Below are 15,995 nucleotides of genomic sequence, written 5' to 3' on the forward strand. Positions count from 1 at the left end.
CATATGGGACGAAGCCACATGCTTGTATCCATGGGGGGTTCAATCTCTTACCTTGGAGGCCCGTCGGACGGCATACGGGATAGTTGCCATGGGGCATAAGCCCACCCATTGTCCGCGTGGACGCGGACGATTGGGGGGCTTCAAGGTGTTACCTTGGAGGCCCACACGACGGCGCATACCAAATGACGGGGCATAAGCCCACCCATCATCCGTGTGGACGCAGACGATTGGGGGGCTTCAAGGTGTTACCTTGGAGGCCCACACAACGGGACGGCATAACCAAATGATGGGACGACATACGGGACAGTTGCCATGGGGCATGAGCCCACCCATCGTCCGCGTGGACGCGGACGATTGGGGGGCTTCAAGGTGTTACCTTGGAGGCCCACGCGACGGCTTAGCCCACACGAAGCATGACCGAATTAACACAACGGCTTAGCCCACACGAAGCATGACAAAGCGTGACAAAGGTAAACCAAAAGACGAAGCTTAAGCCCACCCATCGTCTGCGTGGACGCAGACGATTGGAAGGCTCAAGATAATACCTGGGACGGACGAAGCGTCACGGACGAGGATACGAACAGTCGCGCAGTGCTGCAGGAGTTACGAACAGTCGCCACGGGGCATGAACAGTCGCGGATGCAGGAGTTACGAACAGTCGCGGATTGGGAGGCCACCGTCGTGAGGCACTGTCGTTAGTCGCTAGTTGTGGGGCTTTCCCTCCAGCCCTGTTGGTTTCTACATACACAAACACAGCTTGGTGCACTTCTAGTAGGTCATCATATTACTCTTTAACCCGGCAGGCTCTTATTGATGTACATAGACAATATTGAAACAACTTGTGAGCACATCTTACTAACGTTGCAAAAGAACTTGTGATCACGTTAATACTAAACCCTAACCGAAGCGACACAAAGATTAGACTGTTTACCTTCATGTCACCATGCATTCAACCTACCAACTAGGATATGCATTGTTCGACCTACGAATCAAGAAATATTGAAATAAACAAGGGAAAGGGCCTTCGGCCGAAGAGACAGCTAGGGAACAACCCACGAAGCGCCCCCCCTTCTCTCTCTCTCTCGGTGTTGCCCCCCCCCCCCCCCCCAAAAGAAAAGAAGAATCAGATTTGAACGCAAAACTGTCACATGCCAAAACTTCATGCAAAAATATCATGCAAATTTATAAAGAGGCTCAGCACATGCCAAAACTTCATGCAAAAATATCCCGAGATGACCCATCGTCTGCGTGGACGCAGACGATTGGGGGGCTCAAGATAATACCTGGGACGGACGAAGCGTCACGGACGAGGTTACGAACAGTCGCCACGGGGCATGAACAGTCGTGGATGCAGGAGTTACGAACAGTCGCGGATTGGGAGGTCACCGTCGTGAGTTGTGGGGCACCGTTGTGAGAGAGAGACGGAGAGAGGGAGAGAAGGGAGAACAGAGAAAGAGAAGAGAAAGAGAAGGGAGAAGGGAGAACGAGAGAAGGGAGAGAGAGAGAAAGAGAAGGGAGAAGGGAGAAAGAGAAGGGAGAAGGGAGAAGGGAGAAAGAACGGAGAAAGAGAAAGAGAAGGGAGAAAGAGAAGGGAGAAGGGGGAGAGGGAGAAGGGAGAGAGAGAGAGAGAGAGGGAGAAGGGAGAAGGGAGAAAGAACAGAGAAGGGAGAAGGGAGAAGGGACAAAGAACGGAGAAAGAGAAAGAGAAGGGAGAAGGGAGAAAGAGAAGGGAGAAGGGAGAGAGGGAGAAGGGAGAGAGAGAGAGGGAGAGGGAGAAGGGAGAAGGGAGAGAGAGAGAAAGAGAAGGGAGAAAGAACGGAGAAAGAGAAAGAGAGAAGGGAGAGAAAGAGAAGGGAGAAGGGAGAGAGGGAGAAAGAGAAGGGAGAAGGGAGAGAAGGGAGAGAGAGAGAGGGAGAGGAGAGAGAGTGAGAGCAAAGAGAGGAGAGAGTTGAGAAAGAGAGGAGAGAGTTGAGGAGAGACTTAATAACCCTAATAAAGAAGTTAGCCGTTGATTGCGTAATTAGGTAACTAGTTGGCCGTTAAATAATTAATACAACATAAATAAATTATGAGTGCATAAAGGTGAAGGATGGTGGGTGGTTGAGTCGTAAATTTTTCTATTGATTTCTCTCCGCTTGTAGTGACGGTGAACTGTTGCCTTCTCTTCATCAAATACACACTATGAGCTATATTCAGAGTTTTCTTCTCTTCATCAAATACTAACCCACCAGAGGGCACGACATGTCGAGTTTTGCTATTTTGACATGGAGACTAGCCAGTGATTGCTTAGAGCACAGGGTTTCATTAAGAAATGGGGAGATTCTTTTGAGTGAGTACTACCTACAGAATCTATTGCCTCCAACACAAAAATTCCAGGGGTTGCAAGCCGTCATAGAGAATGATGGTGGAGCAAACAATGTCACCGTGTCTCCAAGATGGGATCATCAAGGGCATGCGCACTATTTGATTGATAGTACATTATCATCCACCTACTCTATCAGGCACTCAAGTAACTATGTGTGCATCTCTAACAGTATTGAGTCAATAGAAGATGAGATTGACAACTACATTGATTGTACTCCAGGTTGTAGCAAATCAACTCCAGTGTGTCTTGACGTACACTCAGATAACAAGAAGGATGTTGATGACACAAATGTCGGGGAGGACCTATGTGTGGGCAGCCAAAGCGAGGACTTATCTTCCTATGATAACTCGATTGCAGCCTTCATTAAGGAGAAAGCTAGAACGGGTAGATTGAAAAAATTACTAGCGCTCTGTGGACCTCCACGAAGGGTGGATGAGCTCCCAATCGAGTATAATGGCACAATTGCTTTTGAGCTTCCAGCCACAGATAGCAAGAAACGAATGATGGGTATGGAACAAAAATATGATGGTCACCTGTGGTCGCGGCCCTCACAGACAAATATGGCAATTGAGTGCACTGTGCGCTTGAGCTATTGTCTTGGAAGTCTTCAATGTCTTAGGATCACTTGTCCTTACTACATAACAGAGGGAAAGTACAATGATGTTTTTTTCCATGGTCACTTGGATAGAACCGTGAGCATGGGTTATCCTGCAAGTGAGGGAAACTCCAAGATAACATGTCACTATTGTCTTAATGTTGCTACTTGTGTAGCCATTTGCAAATGCATGATCTATTATGTGTTGCCGCTGGATCCTACAATGACACGTTTGGTGATCCATGTTGGGGAGCATGCTCACAGTGTTCAACATGGCACTAAGAGGGCAACCCTTGACAAGGTGCGGAGGCTTGTGAGCACGGTCCTAAAGATCGAAAAGGGAGGCCCACGAAAAATACAGATGCTAGTCGCTCGGCAGATGTTGTTTGAATCTTTAACAAAAGAAGACGAGTCGGAGGCGACAGAGGTGGATCTTAATCATTTTCTAGAAGAAATGATGCCTCTTGTGCAGAATAAAGGGTAGGCTTGTGCATTATTATTTTCTGCTTACAATGTATGTCTTGCATTTGAAATAACCCTCTAATAAACACATAGGTTCAAAGGCATTGTTTCACAAGAAAGAGCCAAACAAGGTCAGGTGGTTGGTGATGGGTATGACAACATACTTCTTTTGCAAAAACGTTGTGTCTTCCCATTTTTCCATGGAAGTAGATTTCCAGGACAAGGTGATGCCAAGGAGAAGTGCTACTTGTTTAAAATGTCCACCAAGGGACCAGCATCAGGGGTGGACTTAGTGAATCGTATGAGGCGAATTGGGACTGGAGATTTACGACGTGCATGGGTGCACTTTGATCATACCCATAGGATTGATGGGTGGGCAACTATGTCTTGTTCAGTTTATGATCACGGGTATGTGGCAACATAATGAAAGCTTTTATTGAAATTAAATTGTTGTTGATGAACACTATACTAATGTATCAATCATGAACTAGCATGAGAGCATTGCAGGTAATTGCAATATGTGAATTTAAAGAGGAGGATGAAGAGTCTCAAATCCTGTTTTGGAGAAATTTGAATTCTGTCATGGTTCAATGTGGCCATGATCCACCTGACTTTGCTGGATTTATGTCCGATGAGGCAAGTGCGAATTGGATGGCAATAAGGGCTGTGTACAATGGAGGGCCTCATAACATAATGGAAGGGAGGGAGCGTTCTTGTCTTTTTCATTGGGAGCAAAGTTTGCAAAAGCATACTAAGAAATTAGTCCCTGTGGATAAACAAATGCACCACATTGAATTGTGTGAAGCATGGAGGCTAGCAACGACAACTCAACTAGCCTCACTTCAGGCCTCTGCTATCCGAGATTGGTGGGCACGAAATGTCAACAAGGAACACATCAAGGCTTTGGATAGGTGGTTGAAATGGTGGGAGCAAAGAATTGCCCACTGGGGAGGAATTGAATCTCATGTAAGTGTGACATTTTTTCCAGGTCCTTAATATTTGTTGCACAATGTAGCAATGGGGAGAGCTACTGATTCTATTTTTGGATTTGACTCCACAGGCTAACAAAAGTCCTTGGGAACATGCTCAAATTCCAAGCATAAACTTATCAGAAAGTGTCCATGCTAGTTGGTTAGCAGGTGAGGGTGGAAAACGAAAGATATCACTTTATGATGCATGTGTTAGTGATGTTTTGAATGCATATATTCAATGTGCAAAGAGGTTGGGCTATACCACGGGGAGGTTTATTGGATCTGGGCCTTCTATGGAGTCTTTGTTGGCTAGTGCCAGCAAAAGGGAATCCCCAAATCCCTCCTCTGTTGCACGGGCGTTGCAAGGTGTTGTAGCTGGAAGTCCTTTGTACGAGGAGCCTATAATGCAAGGTGATAGGGAGACTGTGCAAAGAAAAAAGAAGGGAGGTGGAACAACTGTAAGTTCTCATAGACCGGGATACGTGATGGAGTCAAGGTAAAGGAAAATTAGGGGCAGGCCGCGGAGTATACAGTTTGACGATGGAAAGATGGAAGAGATATGTATCCAAGAGGATGAGGAGATACCAATCAAGCCCTTTGCAAGTGGAGTAAGTGCACCAAATGCGGAAACGTCAACTCACGTAGAAGAGGTAGAAGTGGCACAGGAGGAGTGGGCTTTACGAAGGACACCACCTAACTGTGTGAGAAAGTGTTTTGGTATGGAGGGTAGAAAGAATTGCAGTAGCAAATTACAGAGTCGGCAAGTGGGGTTAGTCGCCCCATGCTTTTGGTCTGAGAGAGCCTATAAGAACAAGGCCATTGCACAATGGATATGGTTTTGTAATCATGATGTCAAGCATACAAACGCTGTGCAGAAACAAGTGATAGCATCACCAATTGTTCCATCTTTGTGGCCAGTTGATATAGGAACAAATATATCGAAGGAAGAGTGTAGCAGCCTAAGACAGGCTGGTTTCAAGTTTTCCTGCTTTAGCTTTACAGCACCACCAAGGAACGAGAAGAGCAAACCTCCTATTTCTACAGAATGTGGTTCAAGCGGGAGAAGACGCAAGTGGAGACATGGAATTTCCAAAGATGCACAAAAGAGAATAGAGGCAGCTGGTTGCATGGTTGTGACATTCTTGGAGGAGGTAGTGCAACTTGAGAGACAACATTCAGTATTTCGAGTCTTGACAGAGAGTGGTTATGATGTGCACATCAAAGAAGAGCCTAGGTGCACTTGTCCTGATTTTCAAAAAAGAGAATCTAACCAAAAGGCATTTCTTGCTTGCAAACATATGTATTATGTGTACATGCACATACTTGGCCTTCAACCCAAGGAGCACATGGTCATACATCAGCCTGCACTAACCCCCACAGACCTTGCCTTTGTGTTAGGGCAAACACGTAAGATATGCCCTGTTATGTAGGAAGCCCAACGTAAGCATGGCTCATTCATTGTTCTAGAGGACTCATCATCATGCACTTCATTAGGGTGTGACATGTCCTTTTTGTTACATGAAGATCTTGGAACCTTTCTAGATATTGTACTCCTTTTGGGTAATGCAAAACTTTGGAATGTTATTATTTGTTGTGATCAGATATTGTACTCCTTTCAACACCATTGCTCCCTTTATTGTGAATGGGTTAGTAATGCATGATGCGCAATATATTTTTGACATGTCATTTGTACAAAGCATCCAAGGTTGTTTCAAAAAGCTCTAAAAATCAATTTCAATTGCAAAAGCACGAAATCAAAAGCTTGCAAAAATAACACACCCATTCTTTTCAGCCATTAATGCCTGTGCAACTTCTACAATATGCATGTTTTTTCTTTCTGCAACACCATTTTTCTATGTGGTATACCTGCAAGTAAATTGTCTCTTTATCCCATGAGTCCTCAAGAAGCCACTGAACTCATTAGAGAGGTACTCTCCCCCTTCATCTGATCTCAAGCACTTCACTTTTAAGCATGTTTCTATTTCAACAGCTGCCTTAAAAGATTTGAAGTACTCAAACACATTACTATTTTCCTTCATGAAGTATACCCATAACTTCCTTGAATAGTCATCAATAAATGTGACAAAGTATTTGCTGCCACCAAGAGATAAATTCTGTGTAGGCCCCCAAACATCTATATGCACTACATCAAGCATTTTTCTACTCACTTCTCTATCATGCAAAAAGGGTCGTCTTGCCTGCTTACCAAACTGGCATGCTTCACAGACTTTATGCAATTCTACAAATCTAAAAGAAAGAAACCCTGTAACCAATCCTCTGGACTTCATTAATTTCAGCCAACATTTGTATGTCCAATACGTTTATGCCATACTTTAATATCTGCAACTACTCCTTTTTCTTTAGCATACATAGCAACATCCATTGCAGGAATTCCAGCATCTAAAGTGAACATTCGGCCAACTCTACTTCCTTTTGCGACCAACTTGCACTTATCATTAAAGTCTTCTACAAAACAACCTTTTGCATTGAATCGGACCTGCAACCCTTGCTCTACCATTTGGCCAATAGATACTAGATTCTTTCTAATTGATGGCACATGTAATACATCTGTCAAACTCTTTATCTGGCCATCATACAAGGACAAGGGAACCTTTTCAATGTGTGAAATTGGGTGGCATGAATCATCACCCGTCTGCACATAACCTGGGTTTTGTAAGTCCTGCATCTCTCCAAACCATTCAACATGACTGGTCATATGATTAGATTCACCTGAATCAACATACCATACATCATCATGTGTCCCCTTTCCTGTAACTGCATTCATCATATGCTGCATAACAAACAGACGCTCATTTTTGTCTTCATTCTGTCGTGAAGACGATGCATAGTTTCCTTTGCTGCAATTTACCACTGCGAATATTATCCTTCTTAGCATAACAATTGGCCGCAATATGTCTTGTTTTGCCACAATAATGGCAAACAATAGCAGAATTTCCAAAGCCTGTGTTCTGCCATCCACCTTTTCCTCTAGAGCTCCCCCTACCTCTAAAGTTTCCTCTGCCTCTCCAGAAACCTGCATTTCACCAAACTATTGATTGAACCTGTTTTGTTGGTTATTGCCAGCACATCCCATACCATGGCCTCTTGAAGAGGATCTTCCATGTCCCCTTCCTGAACTCGAGTAAATCACTTAGACCTATTCACCATTTATTTCAGATGAATCACCCTGCATATTGATCTCTTCAGTAATCATGAGAGAGATCAGCTCATCAAAATCTAGAAATGGCTTCCATACATATCTTGAAGTAACAAATGATTTCCATGCCTTCTCATTGTTCAGGCCACTTAGAGTGGATGAGACCAAATCATCATCATCCGGCATTGCATCAATTGCTGCTAAGGCATCTGCAATGCTCCTCACCTTCAAAATATACTCATTGATAGACATTTTTCCTTTCTTCAAGGCATTCGACTCTTGCTTGAGTTGAATCTTTCGTGCCTTTGTATTTACTAAAAACATGCTCTCAAAAATTGTCCAAGCTGCATGTGAAGTTTTTGCATTCCTGATATGTCCCAACATAGTATTATCAATGACTGTAGATAGCCAATATATCACATTTTTTTCTTTTGGATTCCACTCTTTCCATGCTTTTAACTCATCTGCAGTCGGAGGGATATCCAGCTCTCGCTCCTTTTCTTCACCGAAGACAAACTCATAAAGGCCCTTTCCAATAAGGAAGTTCATCACACAGAACTTCCATGAAGGGTAGTTGTTCTTGTCGAGCTTCTCAATAATTGGATTTCCACTGTTCTCTACCATTATCACAAACAAGGATACAACACAGCAAGCTAGTTTTCTGTGATCTTTCACAACAAGTGCACAATAATACACCAAGCAACCTTTTTCACTGATTACTCAATAGTACATGTAATCTGCAACCTATTTGCAAATAAACCTTATGTTTTCTTCCTGCAAATACCTCAAAATTTACAGATTGGTAATCTGTAACCTATGCACCCACTTTCGGTCAATACAGCCAAAATCACAGTGTACCCTAAAACTGCTGTCTGCAACCTTGCGGCTCTAAAACAAGGCCGGAAATTGCCTGAGACGCCCAAGATATCTACAAAAAAGGCCTAAAGGGCATATTTGCACACCAATCTCACAGCAATCTGAGATTTTTGCTCGACCCTGCTTCCAGTGCCTCCACTCGCACTATCCAAGAGAGAGAGTGGAAGAATTGGAGAGCTTCTTACCTGTTGCTTGCTTGCTCAAACCTTGCTTCTGCTCCTTCACTCCAGTCTTTGAAATCAGCCTCTCTCAGTGGTGAGGCTCTGAGACCATGTCAAGAATCGCGTGTTGGGGGGACTTTCTTGAGCTGTTGTGCCAAACACACACTGTATACACAAGAGGAAGCTCACTCAAGAACACAAGAAGAGAGATGGAGGCCAAAACATTTTCTTGCTAGTTTCTTCTTCTTCTTTCACACACTATACAATGTACACGAAGCATAGATAAGATATAACATAAAGGAAAGTGGTCTACTAACTCAAACATGTTGATGCCAGGAGGCATATTCCACGGTGGATTCCGTGAGGTTTTACGGTGGATTCCGTAAACTTAGATGACCGGGGCTCATACGCAAAGAGGATTCTTTGTGCGAGAAGTTGATGGGGACGCCTGTCCTTTTCGGGCGTTTCATTAATTTAGTGTGTACATGGGTGATTCCATAGCGGGTGATTCCGCAAAATGCATATTAAATTAATAAACGTTTATGAGTTTAGAGTGCGCACTCGTAATAAATTAAGGTTAGGATTTATTTCTAACCAGTTGATTTATTTATGTAGCTGAAGACTGCTAGGTATTCACTTTTGTCGGTTTAATTGTGTTATTTTACTAACGATTGTGAATGCTTCAGTTGATGTGTAGAGATAGCAGGAGTGGCGGAGGAAAGCATTGGAGTCTAGCGGGTTTCCGACCTTTGGATATATTTTGATAGGCGCCACGCCTATATTTTGATTATGTCTATAGAGACATCGACTATTTATTATTATTTTGTATGCGCTTATGCGCCTGGATATGTTATTTTTATTTGGACATTGAGATTGGGCGTGCCAGACTCTTTGGGCACCGTCCATTAGCTTTATTTTCCTATTTTTGGTAGAAAGCAAACTCAAAAGCTAAAAGCTTGTATATTTTTGTAATTGGGCTATTTTTGAGCAAAAAGATTGAAAATATATATTAAATACATGCTTTGTGAAGCGCTCACACAAGGCATGGGGGAGATTCAACCCAATTTGTCTCTTGTCTCATGTCGTGCTTGCTTTCACATTGATTTTTGTGCTAAAAAGTAGAGTGCTTTGTTCTTGAGGACCTTTGGGAATTCACTACGGGAGCTACCTGCGTCTGATCTGCGCACCAGTGGTATCAGAGCGGAGCAGAGATCAAGGGCTTCCAATCGCTACCAATCTCGGGCGAAGGCGGAGCTCCGGGAACAAACGGCCTCTACAGTCAATCTCGTCGCGAACCGTCGATACAGGCAGACTTCTGGCGATCAAGAACCCCTATTTCTACTGTCAGATCGCGAAGGACCACTCTCTGTCGGCGGAGGACCACTCCCTCAACTCCATGAACAAGTCGTGATCAACCAGTGAGAAATCTCTAATCTACTTCATTAAAAAGCTTAGTTTTAAGCTTAAGAAGCTTATAAGCTTCATAATCTTCAACTCGTCGCCAAGAGGAGGACCCCCGAAATTTTCGGCGGAATCAAAAACGGCCCCCCCCCCCCCCACGATTGAAAAACGGCGGACTTACTGCTGATCCTCTTAAGCTTATTAGCTTAAGCTTATTTATTAAGCTTAAGTCATTAAACTACTCTCAAGTCAGACAAGGCAGAGAAGTCACCAAACTCCGGGTCCTGCGCATCAGAAGTCAAGTTTCGCAAGTCGACACTAATCAAGTACTGCAAGTCCTGCAAATCGGCTAAGTTCAGCAAGTTCATAACCCTGCAAGTCTGTTAAGTCTGCAATTCTGCAAGTCAGACTAAATCAGAACTGACTACCGCTCGAAACTCCTAGAAGACTTGTTCGTTTGCAAAAACTCAGAACTGGAAAGTTGTTCGCAGCAAGCTGTTTTACCTATCTGCAACTTCGTTGAAGTACTTTCAGCACACAGAGACAGAAATATTTCAGAATTTCTGAAGATGACCGGGGCTCATACGCAAAGAGGATTCTTTGTGCGAGAAGTTGATGGGGACGCCTGTCCTTTTCGGGCGTTTCATTAATTTAGTGTGTACATGGGTGATTCCATAGCGGGTGATTCCGCAAAATGCATATTAAATTAATAAACGTTTATGAGTTTAGAGTGCGCACTCGTAATAAATTAAGGTTAGGATTTATTTCTAACCAGTTGATTTATTTATGTAGCTGAAGACTGCTAGGTATTCACTTTTGTCGGTTTAATTGTGTTATTTTACTAACGATTGTGAATGCTTCAGTTGATGTGTAGAGATAGCAGGAGTGGCGGAGGAAAGCATTGGAGTCTAGCGGGTTTCCGACCTTTGGATATATTTTGATAGGCGCCACGCCTATATTTTGATTATGTCTATAGAGACATCGACTATTTATTATTATTTTGTATGCGCTTATGCGCCTGGATATGTTATTTTTATTTGGACATTGAGATTGGGCGTGCCAGACTCTTTGGGCACCGTCCATTAGCTTTATTTTCCTATTTTTGGTAGAAAGCAAACTCAAAAGCTAAAAGCTTGTATATTTTTGTAATTGGGCTATTTTTGAGCAAAAAGATTGAAAATATATATTAAATACATGCTTTGTGAAGCGCTCACACAAGGCATGGGGGAGATTCAACCCAATTTGTCTCTTGTCTCATGTCGTGCTTGCTTTCACATTGATTTTTGTGCTAAAAAGTAGAGTGCTTTGTTCTTGAGGACCTTTGGGAATTCACTACGGGAGCTACCTGCGTCTGATCTGCGCACCACATGTTGAGAATGTAAGCTTCCGTATTTGCGGGTGTGTATTATGTGAAAGCACTCTTGTGTGCTTAAGATTGTATGGTGCATGAATATGGATGAGAGATGTGGAGTAAAGTGTGCCACATAGGGCACACATGTAAAGTGTGGGTTGTATGGTGTCACATGGGGACACACATGGAAAGTGTGAGGCTACATAAATGAGGCCTTATCTCTTCTATAAAAGTATAGCCATTGTATGCAATGAATAATAAGAAAAGAACATTTGTTGAGTGCGCATATTGTTTGCCTTCTCTTTGTAGCCATGGAGTTCCTTGTCTATTACAATCCTCCGTGATAATGTATCAATCATTTTGTACACACCATGATCAACCCCACATTGGGATTCTTGACATGGTATCAGAGCCAAGGTTTAGGGCTATTGATCATGGTGTACTTATATGTGTAGATATCATTGTATGTGGTTTTCTTGAATTTAGCCTTAGTATGTTTTAGCCATTCTTTCCTTAAAAATCTTGCACACTCATTACTATTATGATTGCAAATGAGGGAGCTGAAAATTTTTAGGATTACAAAGAGGCCATCAACATCAAATGAAGGAGTTGTGAATTATGGAGGCTGAAAATGGAGCTTTTCAGCACAAGTCGTAGAGCCACTGTCAACAAAGAAGCTACTAATAGAAGTCAAAGGTATTTGGTCATTTTTCCTCTTGATTATTGTTGTTGAACATGGAACAATGCTCAAAGAACAGAAGGGTTTCTCTTTGTGGACATTGTTGTCCTATTGGCTCCTGCTATTGAGCAAGGAGCATGTAAAGGTGCATATGCTTGCTGTGGAATGGCAAGTGGTGTTTGATTGGCTAAAATCCAAGATGGAGCAGGTCGGCTGAGGCATGTCTCATGTGTATGCTCAAGGAAGAGAATTCAGAGTGGAAGTAAGGAAGGCTTTCACATGGTTGGCACCTTGGAGACTTATCAAATAGAGAAGCATGGTAAAAGCATCCTTGAAGATGCATGCTGAAAAGATAATAAATACCAAAGCAGGTGGATGGAATGACCGGGATGACGATGCAAGGATTCATGATGATGTCTGCATGCAGACTGCACAAAGCTCCAAGAAAACAGCATACAACACTATTCAGAAGGGTGAGAACGAATCGAATACTATTCACAAGACCTTGCAGCAAATAGGGTTGCAAAGGTCAAGAAATTGATTGCAATTGAGTGATTAACTCAAGAAGCGGCAGCAACGGAGGCGGCAAAAGAAGAAGAAGAAGAAGAAGCATCAGAGAGGTGTGTGATTGTGAAGACACGATGGCCACAGCTCAGGCAGCTCTGGCCTTGCCCTCCTCCATTTCCACCTGTGACTTCCGAGGCCTCAAGGCCAGCAAGACCAGCATTTTCTCCTCCTCCTCCATTCCTGCGTGCTTGCCCTCTCTACAAGTGCAAAACAAGGGAGCTCTTTCGTGTGCGCTACAACTTCATCGACTCTCCAACTAACCTAATCATGGTGGCATCCACAACAATGATGCTATTCGCAGGAAGGTTTGGATTGGCCCCTTCGGCGAATCGGAAGGCCTTTGCAGGCCTGAAGTTGGAGGATCGTGACTCCGGTCTGTAGACCGGCGACCCTGCGGGCTTCACCGGCACAGACACCCTCGCCTATGGTGTCATGGGGCATGCTTCTCCACGCCTGCCTGCAAGGTAGCCTCTTGCTTTGGCGTCCACTTCTGCTTCCGAGCCCCCATCAGACACAGAGTTTTGCTGCTTCTCTTCTCCTCTTCTGCGTTTTTCACAGGCAATCTACCTCACAATCCTAGACGACTGTACATAAGCTTGATCATGGCATCCCTGGTCATCGAGTTGGTGCTAGAGAAGCTTTCGATTTTGAGAATATATAATTGATAGCAATAAGTGCATTATTGAAACACTCTAAGCAAGGCACAGAGAGAGAGAGAGAGAGAGAGAGAGAGAAAGAGCACAGAAATGAAGAGTCGAACAAAAAAAAGAAGCTTGCCAGTGACGATGGGGCAAAGGAGTTGCCATGTGGCAACCTTATCTTTTTTGGGTTTTTGGCATGTGTAAAGCCCCATTCATACACCAAAGCAAAAGTTAAGTTATACATTCTAAATATGTTTGTGTGAAACAATGTGAAAAAATTCACATTTGTATTGTGGATAATGATAGCTGAACTTGAGAGTTGAAAATGAAAAATTGTACTTCATCCATGGTATGAGGGTACTCTACTCGAGCCCACCTAGAGGCTCAGAATGAATGTATCTACATGCATGTGTGTCTCAAAAGAGTCTATTTGAGATGAGGTTGCACAAGAATTGGCTTGTGTGAGGGGTTCTCTGCCTGAGATTGAGATCTCAAAAAGAATTTTGCGAGTGCGTGGTGTGTGCACATGACTGTTGCACCTTGAGGTTTGTCATACCTTTCCCGAACATCTAGGATTGTTCAAAAAGGATGGGGTAGGTTCACCCGAGCACATGGTGCTCAAAAGAACATTGTACACGCACATAAAACATGCATATGGTGGGCTAGAAGTGTCTAGTCATATAAACACTCCAATATAGCATTGAGGGGGAGTGTTAAGAAGTAGCAATTGCGGTCATGCAATGCTACATTGGATGGGTGATAAGGTAAAGTAAACACCTCGCTTAAGAGCGGGTGTTGAGAATGTAAGCTTCGGTATTTGCGGGTGTGTATTATGTGAAAGCACTCTTGTGTGCTTAAGATTGTATGGTGCATGAATATGGATGAGAGATGTGGAGTAAAGTGTGCCACATAGGGCACACATGTAAAGTGTGGGTTGTATGGTGTCACATGGGGACACACATGGAAAGTGTGAGGCTACATAAATGAGGCCTTATCTCTTCTATAAAAGTATAGCCATTGTATGCAATGAATAATAAGAAGAGAACATTTGTTGAGTGTGTATATTGTTTGCCTTCTCTTTGTAGCCATGGAGTTCCTTGTCTATTACAATCCTCCGTGATAATGTATCAATCATTTTGTACACACCATGATCAACCCCACATTGGGATTCTTGACAAAACAGTGCATAACCGACTACACTAATCGACTGGCGTTATGTCTTTGCTAGCTAGTAGGTGTAACAAACTAAATATAATAAGTGATAAGTTAGTAGCCATGTGAGTATCATAATGACCACTAACGTGCTAAGTGTAGATGTGTGGACTCATCTAGCTAGGCGGTCCATCATCAATGTCTGCGCGTGTTGAGCTTGCCATCTCAACACCATTGCTGCATCCCAATGAGCATGATCAACATCATCCTCAAAACAAGTGGCCTCAATATCCTCAACTAGTTTCACCATATAAGCATAATGGTGAGCTGCATAACCTTCAAAACCAAATCTTTTAATAGGGTATCTGACCCTGCTAGATCTGTGTATCACCGGATCACTCAATGGAGCCTTTAAATTACTATGAGCTCTCTGCACACCTGGTGTCCTAACTAAAGGAATGCCAAGCTTATCATCCAAACTCTCCAAACCACTGGAATCTCCGTCAAATCCTAAATGACTAGTAGATGCATCATTACCATCAAGTACTTTCGTCTTTCCTTTGTCCTACACTTGGTGTCCTGACTGAAGGAATGCCAAGCTCATCATCCAAACTCTCCAAACCACTGGAATCTGCGTCAAATCCCAAATGACTGGAAGATGCATCATTACCATCCAACACTTTCTTCTTTCCTTTTTCTTCCATACAACACTTATAGATCCACCTGAAGATATGGGACTACTCCTTAGTCTCACAGACCAAGGGCTCACTGTAGATATAGTACCAGATGATGTTTCTGGTCCACTAAGACTCTGTGATTCTTGTTTTTCTTTTTGCACATAGTTGTCCTTATCATTGTCATCATCTAATACATCACCAATAGGTGTATAGCAACTTCCCATCTCATCAAAGATAACATCCTTGCTCACTCTGAACTCACCTGTGAGACAGGGTTATAACAGCAATACCCTTTCTGATCTAAAGAGTATCCAATAAAAACACATTTTTATGGTTTTTCAATCTTCTTCTATAGCTCTTCAGGCACATGAACGTATGCAACACAGCCAAATACCTTCAAGTGCGATACATCAGGCTTCTTGCCAGTAAAGCACTCTTCAAGAGTAATCCCATGAATTGCAGCTGTAGGAGTTCTATTCATAATGTAGACAGTAGTATGGACAGCCTCAGACCAAAAAATTTTGGGTATATTCTTTTCAGCCATTAATGCCCGTGCAACTTCTACAATATGCCTGTTTTTTCTTTCTGTAGCACCATTTTGCTGTGGGGTATATCTGCAAATAAATTGCCTCTTCATCCCATGAGTCCTCAAGAAGCCACTGAACTCATTAGAGAGGTACTCTCCCCCTCCATCTGATCTCAAGTACTTTACTTTTAAGCATGTTTCTGTTTCAACAGCTACCTTAAAATATTTGAACTGCTCAAACACATCACTTTTTTCCTTCATGAAGTATACCCATAGCTTCCTTGAACAGTCATCAATAAATTTGACAAAGTATTTGCTGCCACCAAGAGATAGATTCTGTGTAGGCCCCCAAACATCTGTATGCACTACATCAAGTATTTTTCTACTCACTTCTCTATCATGCGAGAAGGGTTG

Source organism: Lygodium microphyllum, chromosome 2, assembly GCF_053477565.2.
Source record: "Lygodium microphyllum isolate KBCC chromosome 2, Lygodium_microphyllum_v1.1.10, whole genome shotgun sequence".
Taxonomy (NCBI): domain Eukaryota; kingdom Viridiplantae; phylum Streptophyta; class Polypodiopsida; order Schizaeales; family Lygodiaceae; genus Lygodium; species Lygodium microphyllum.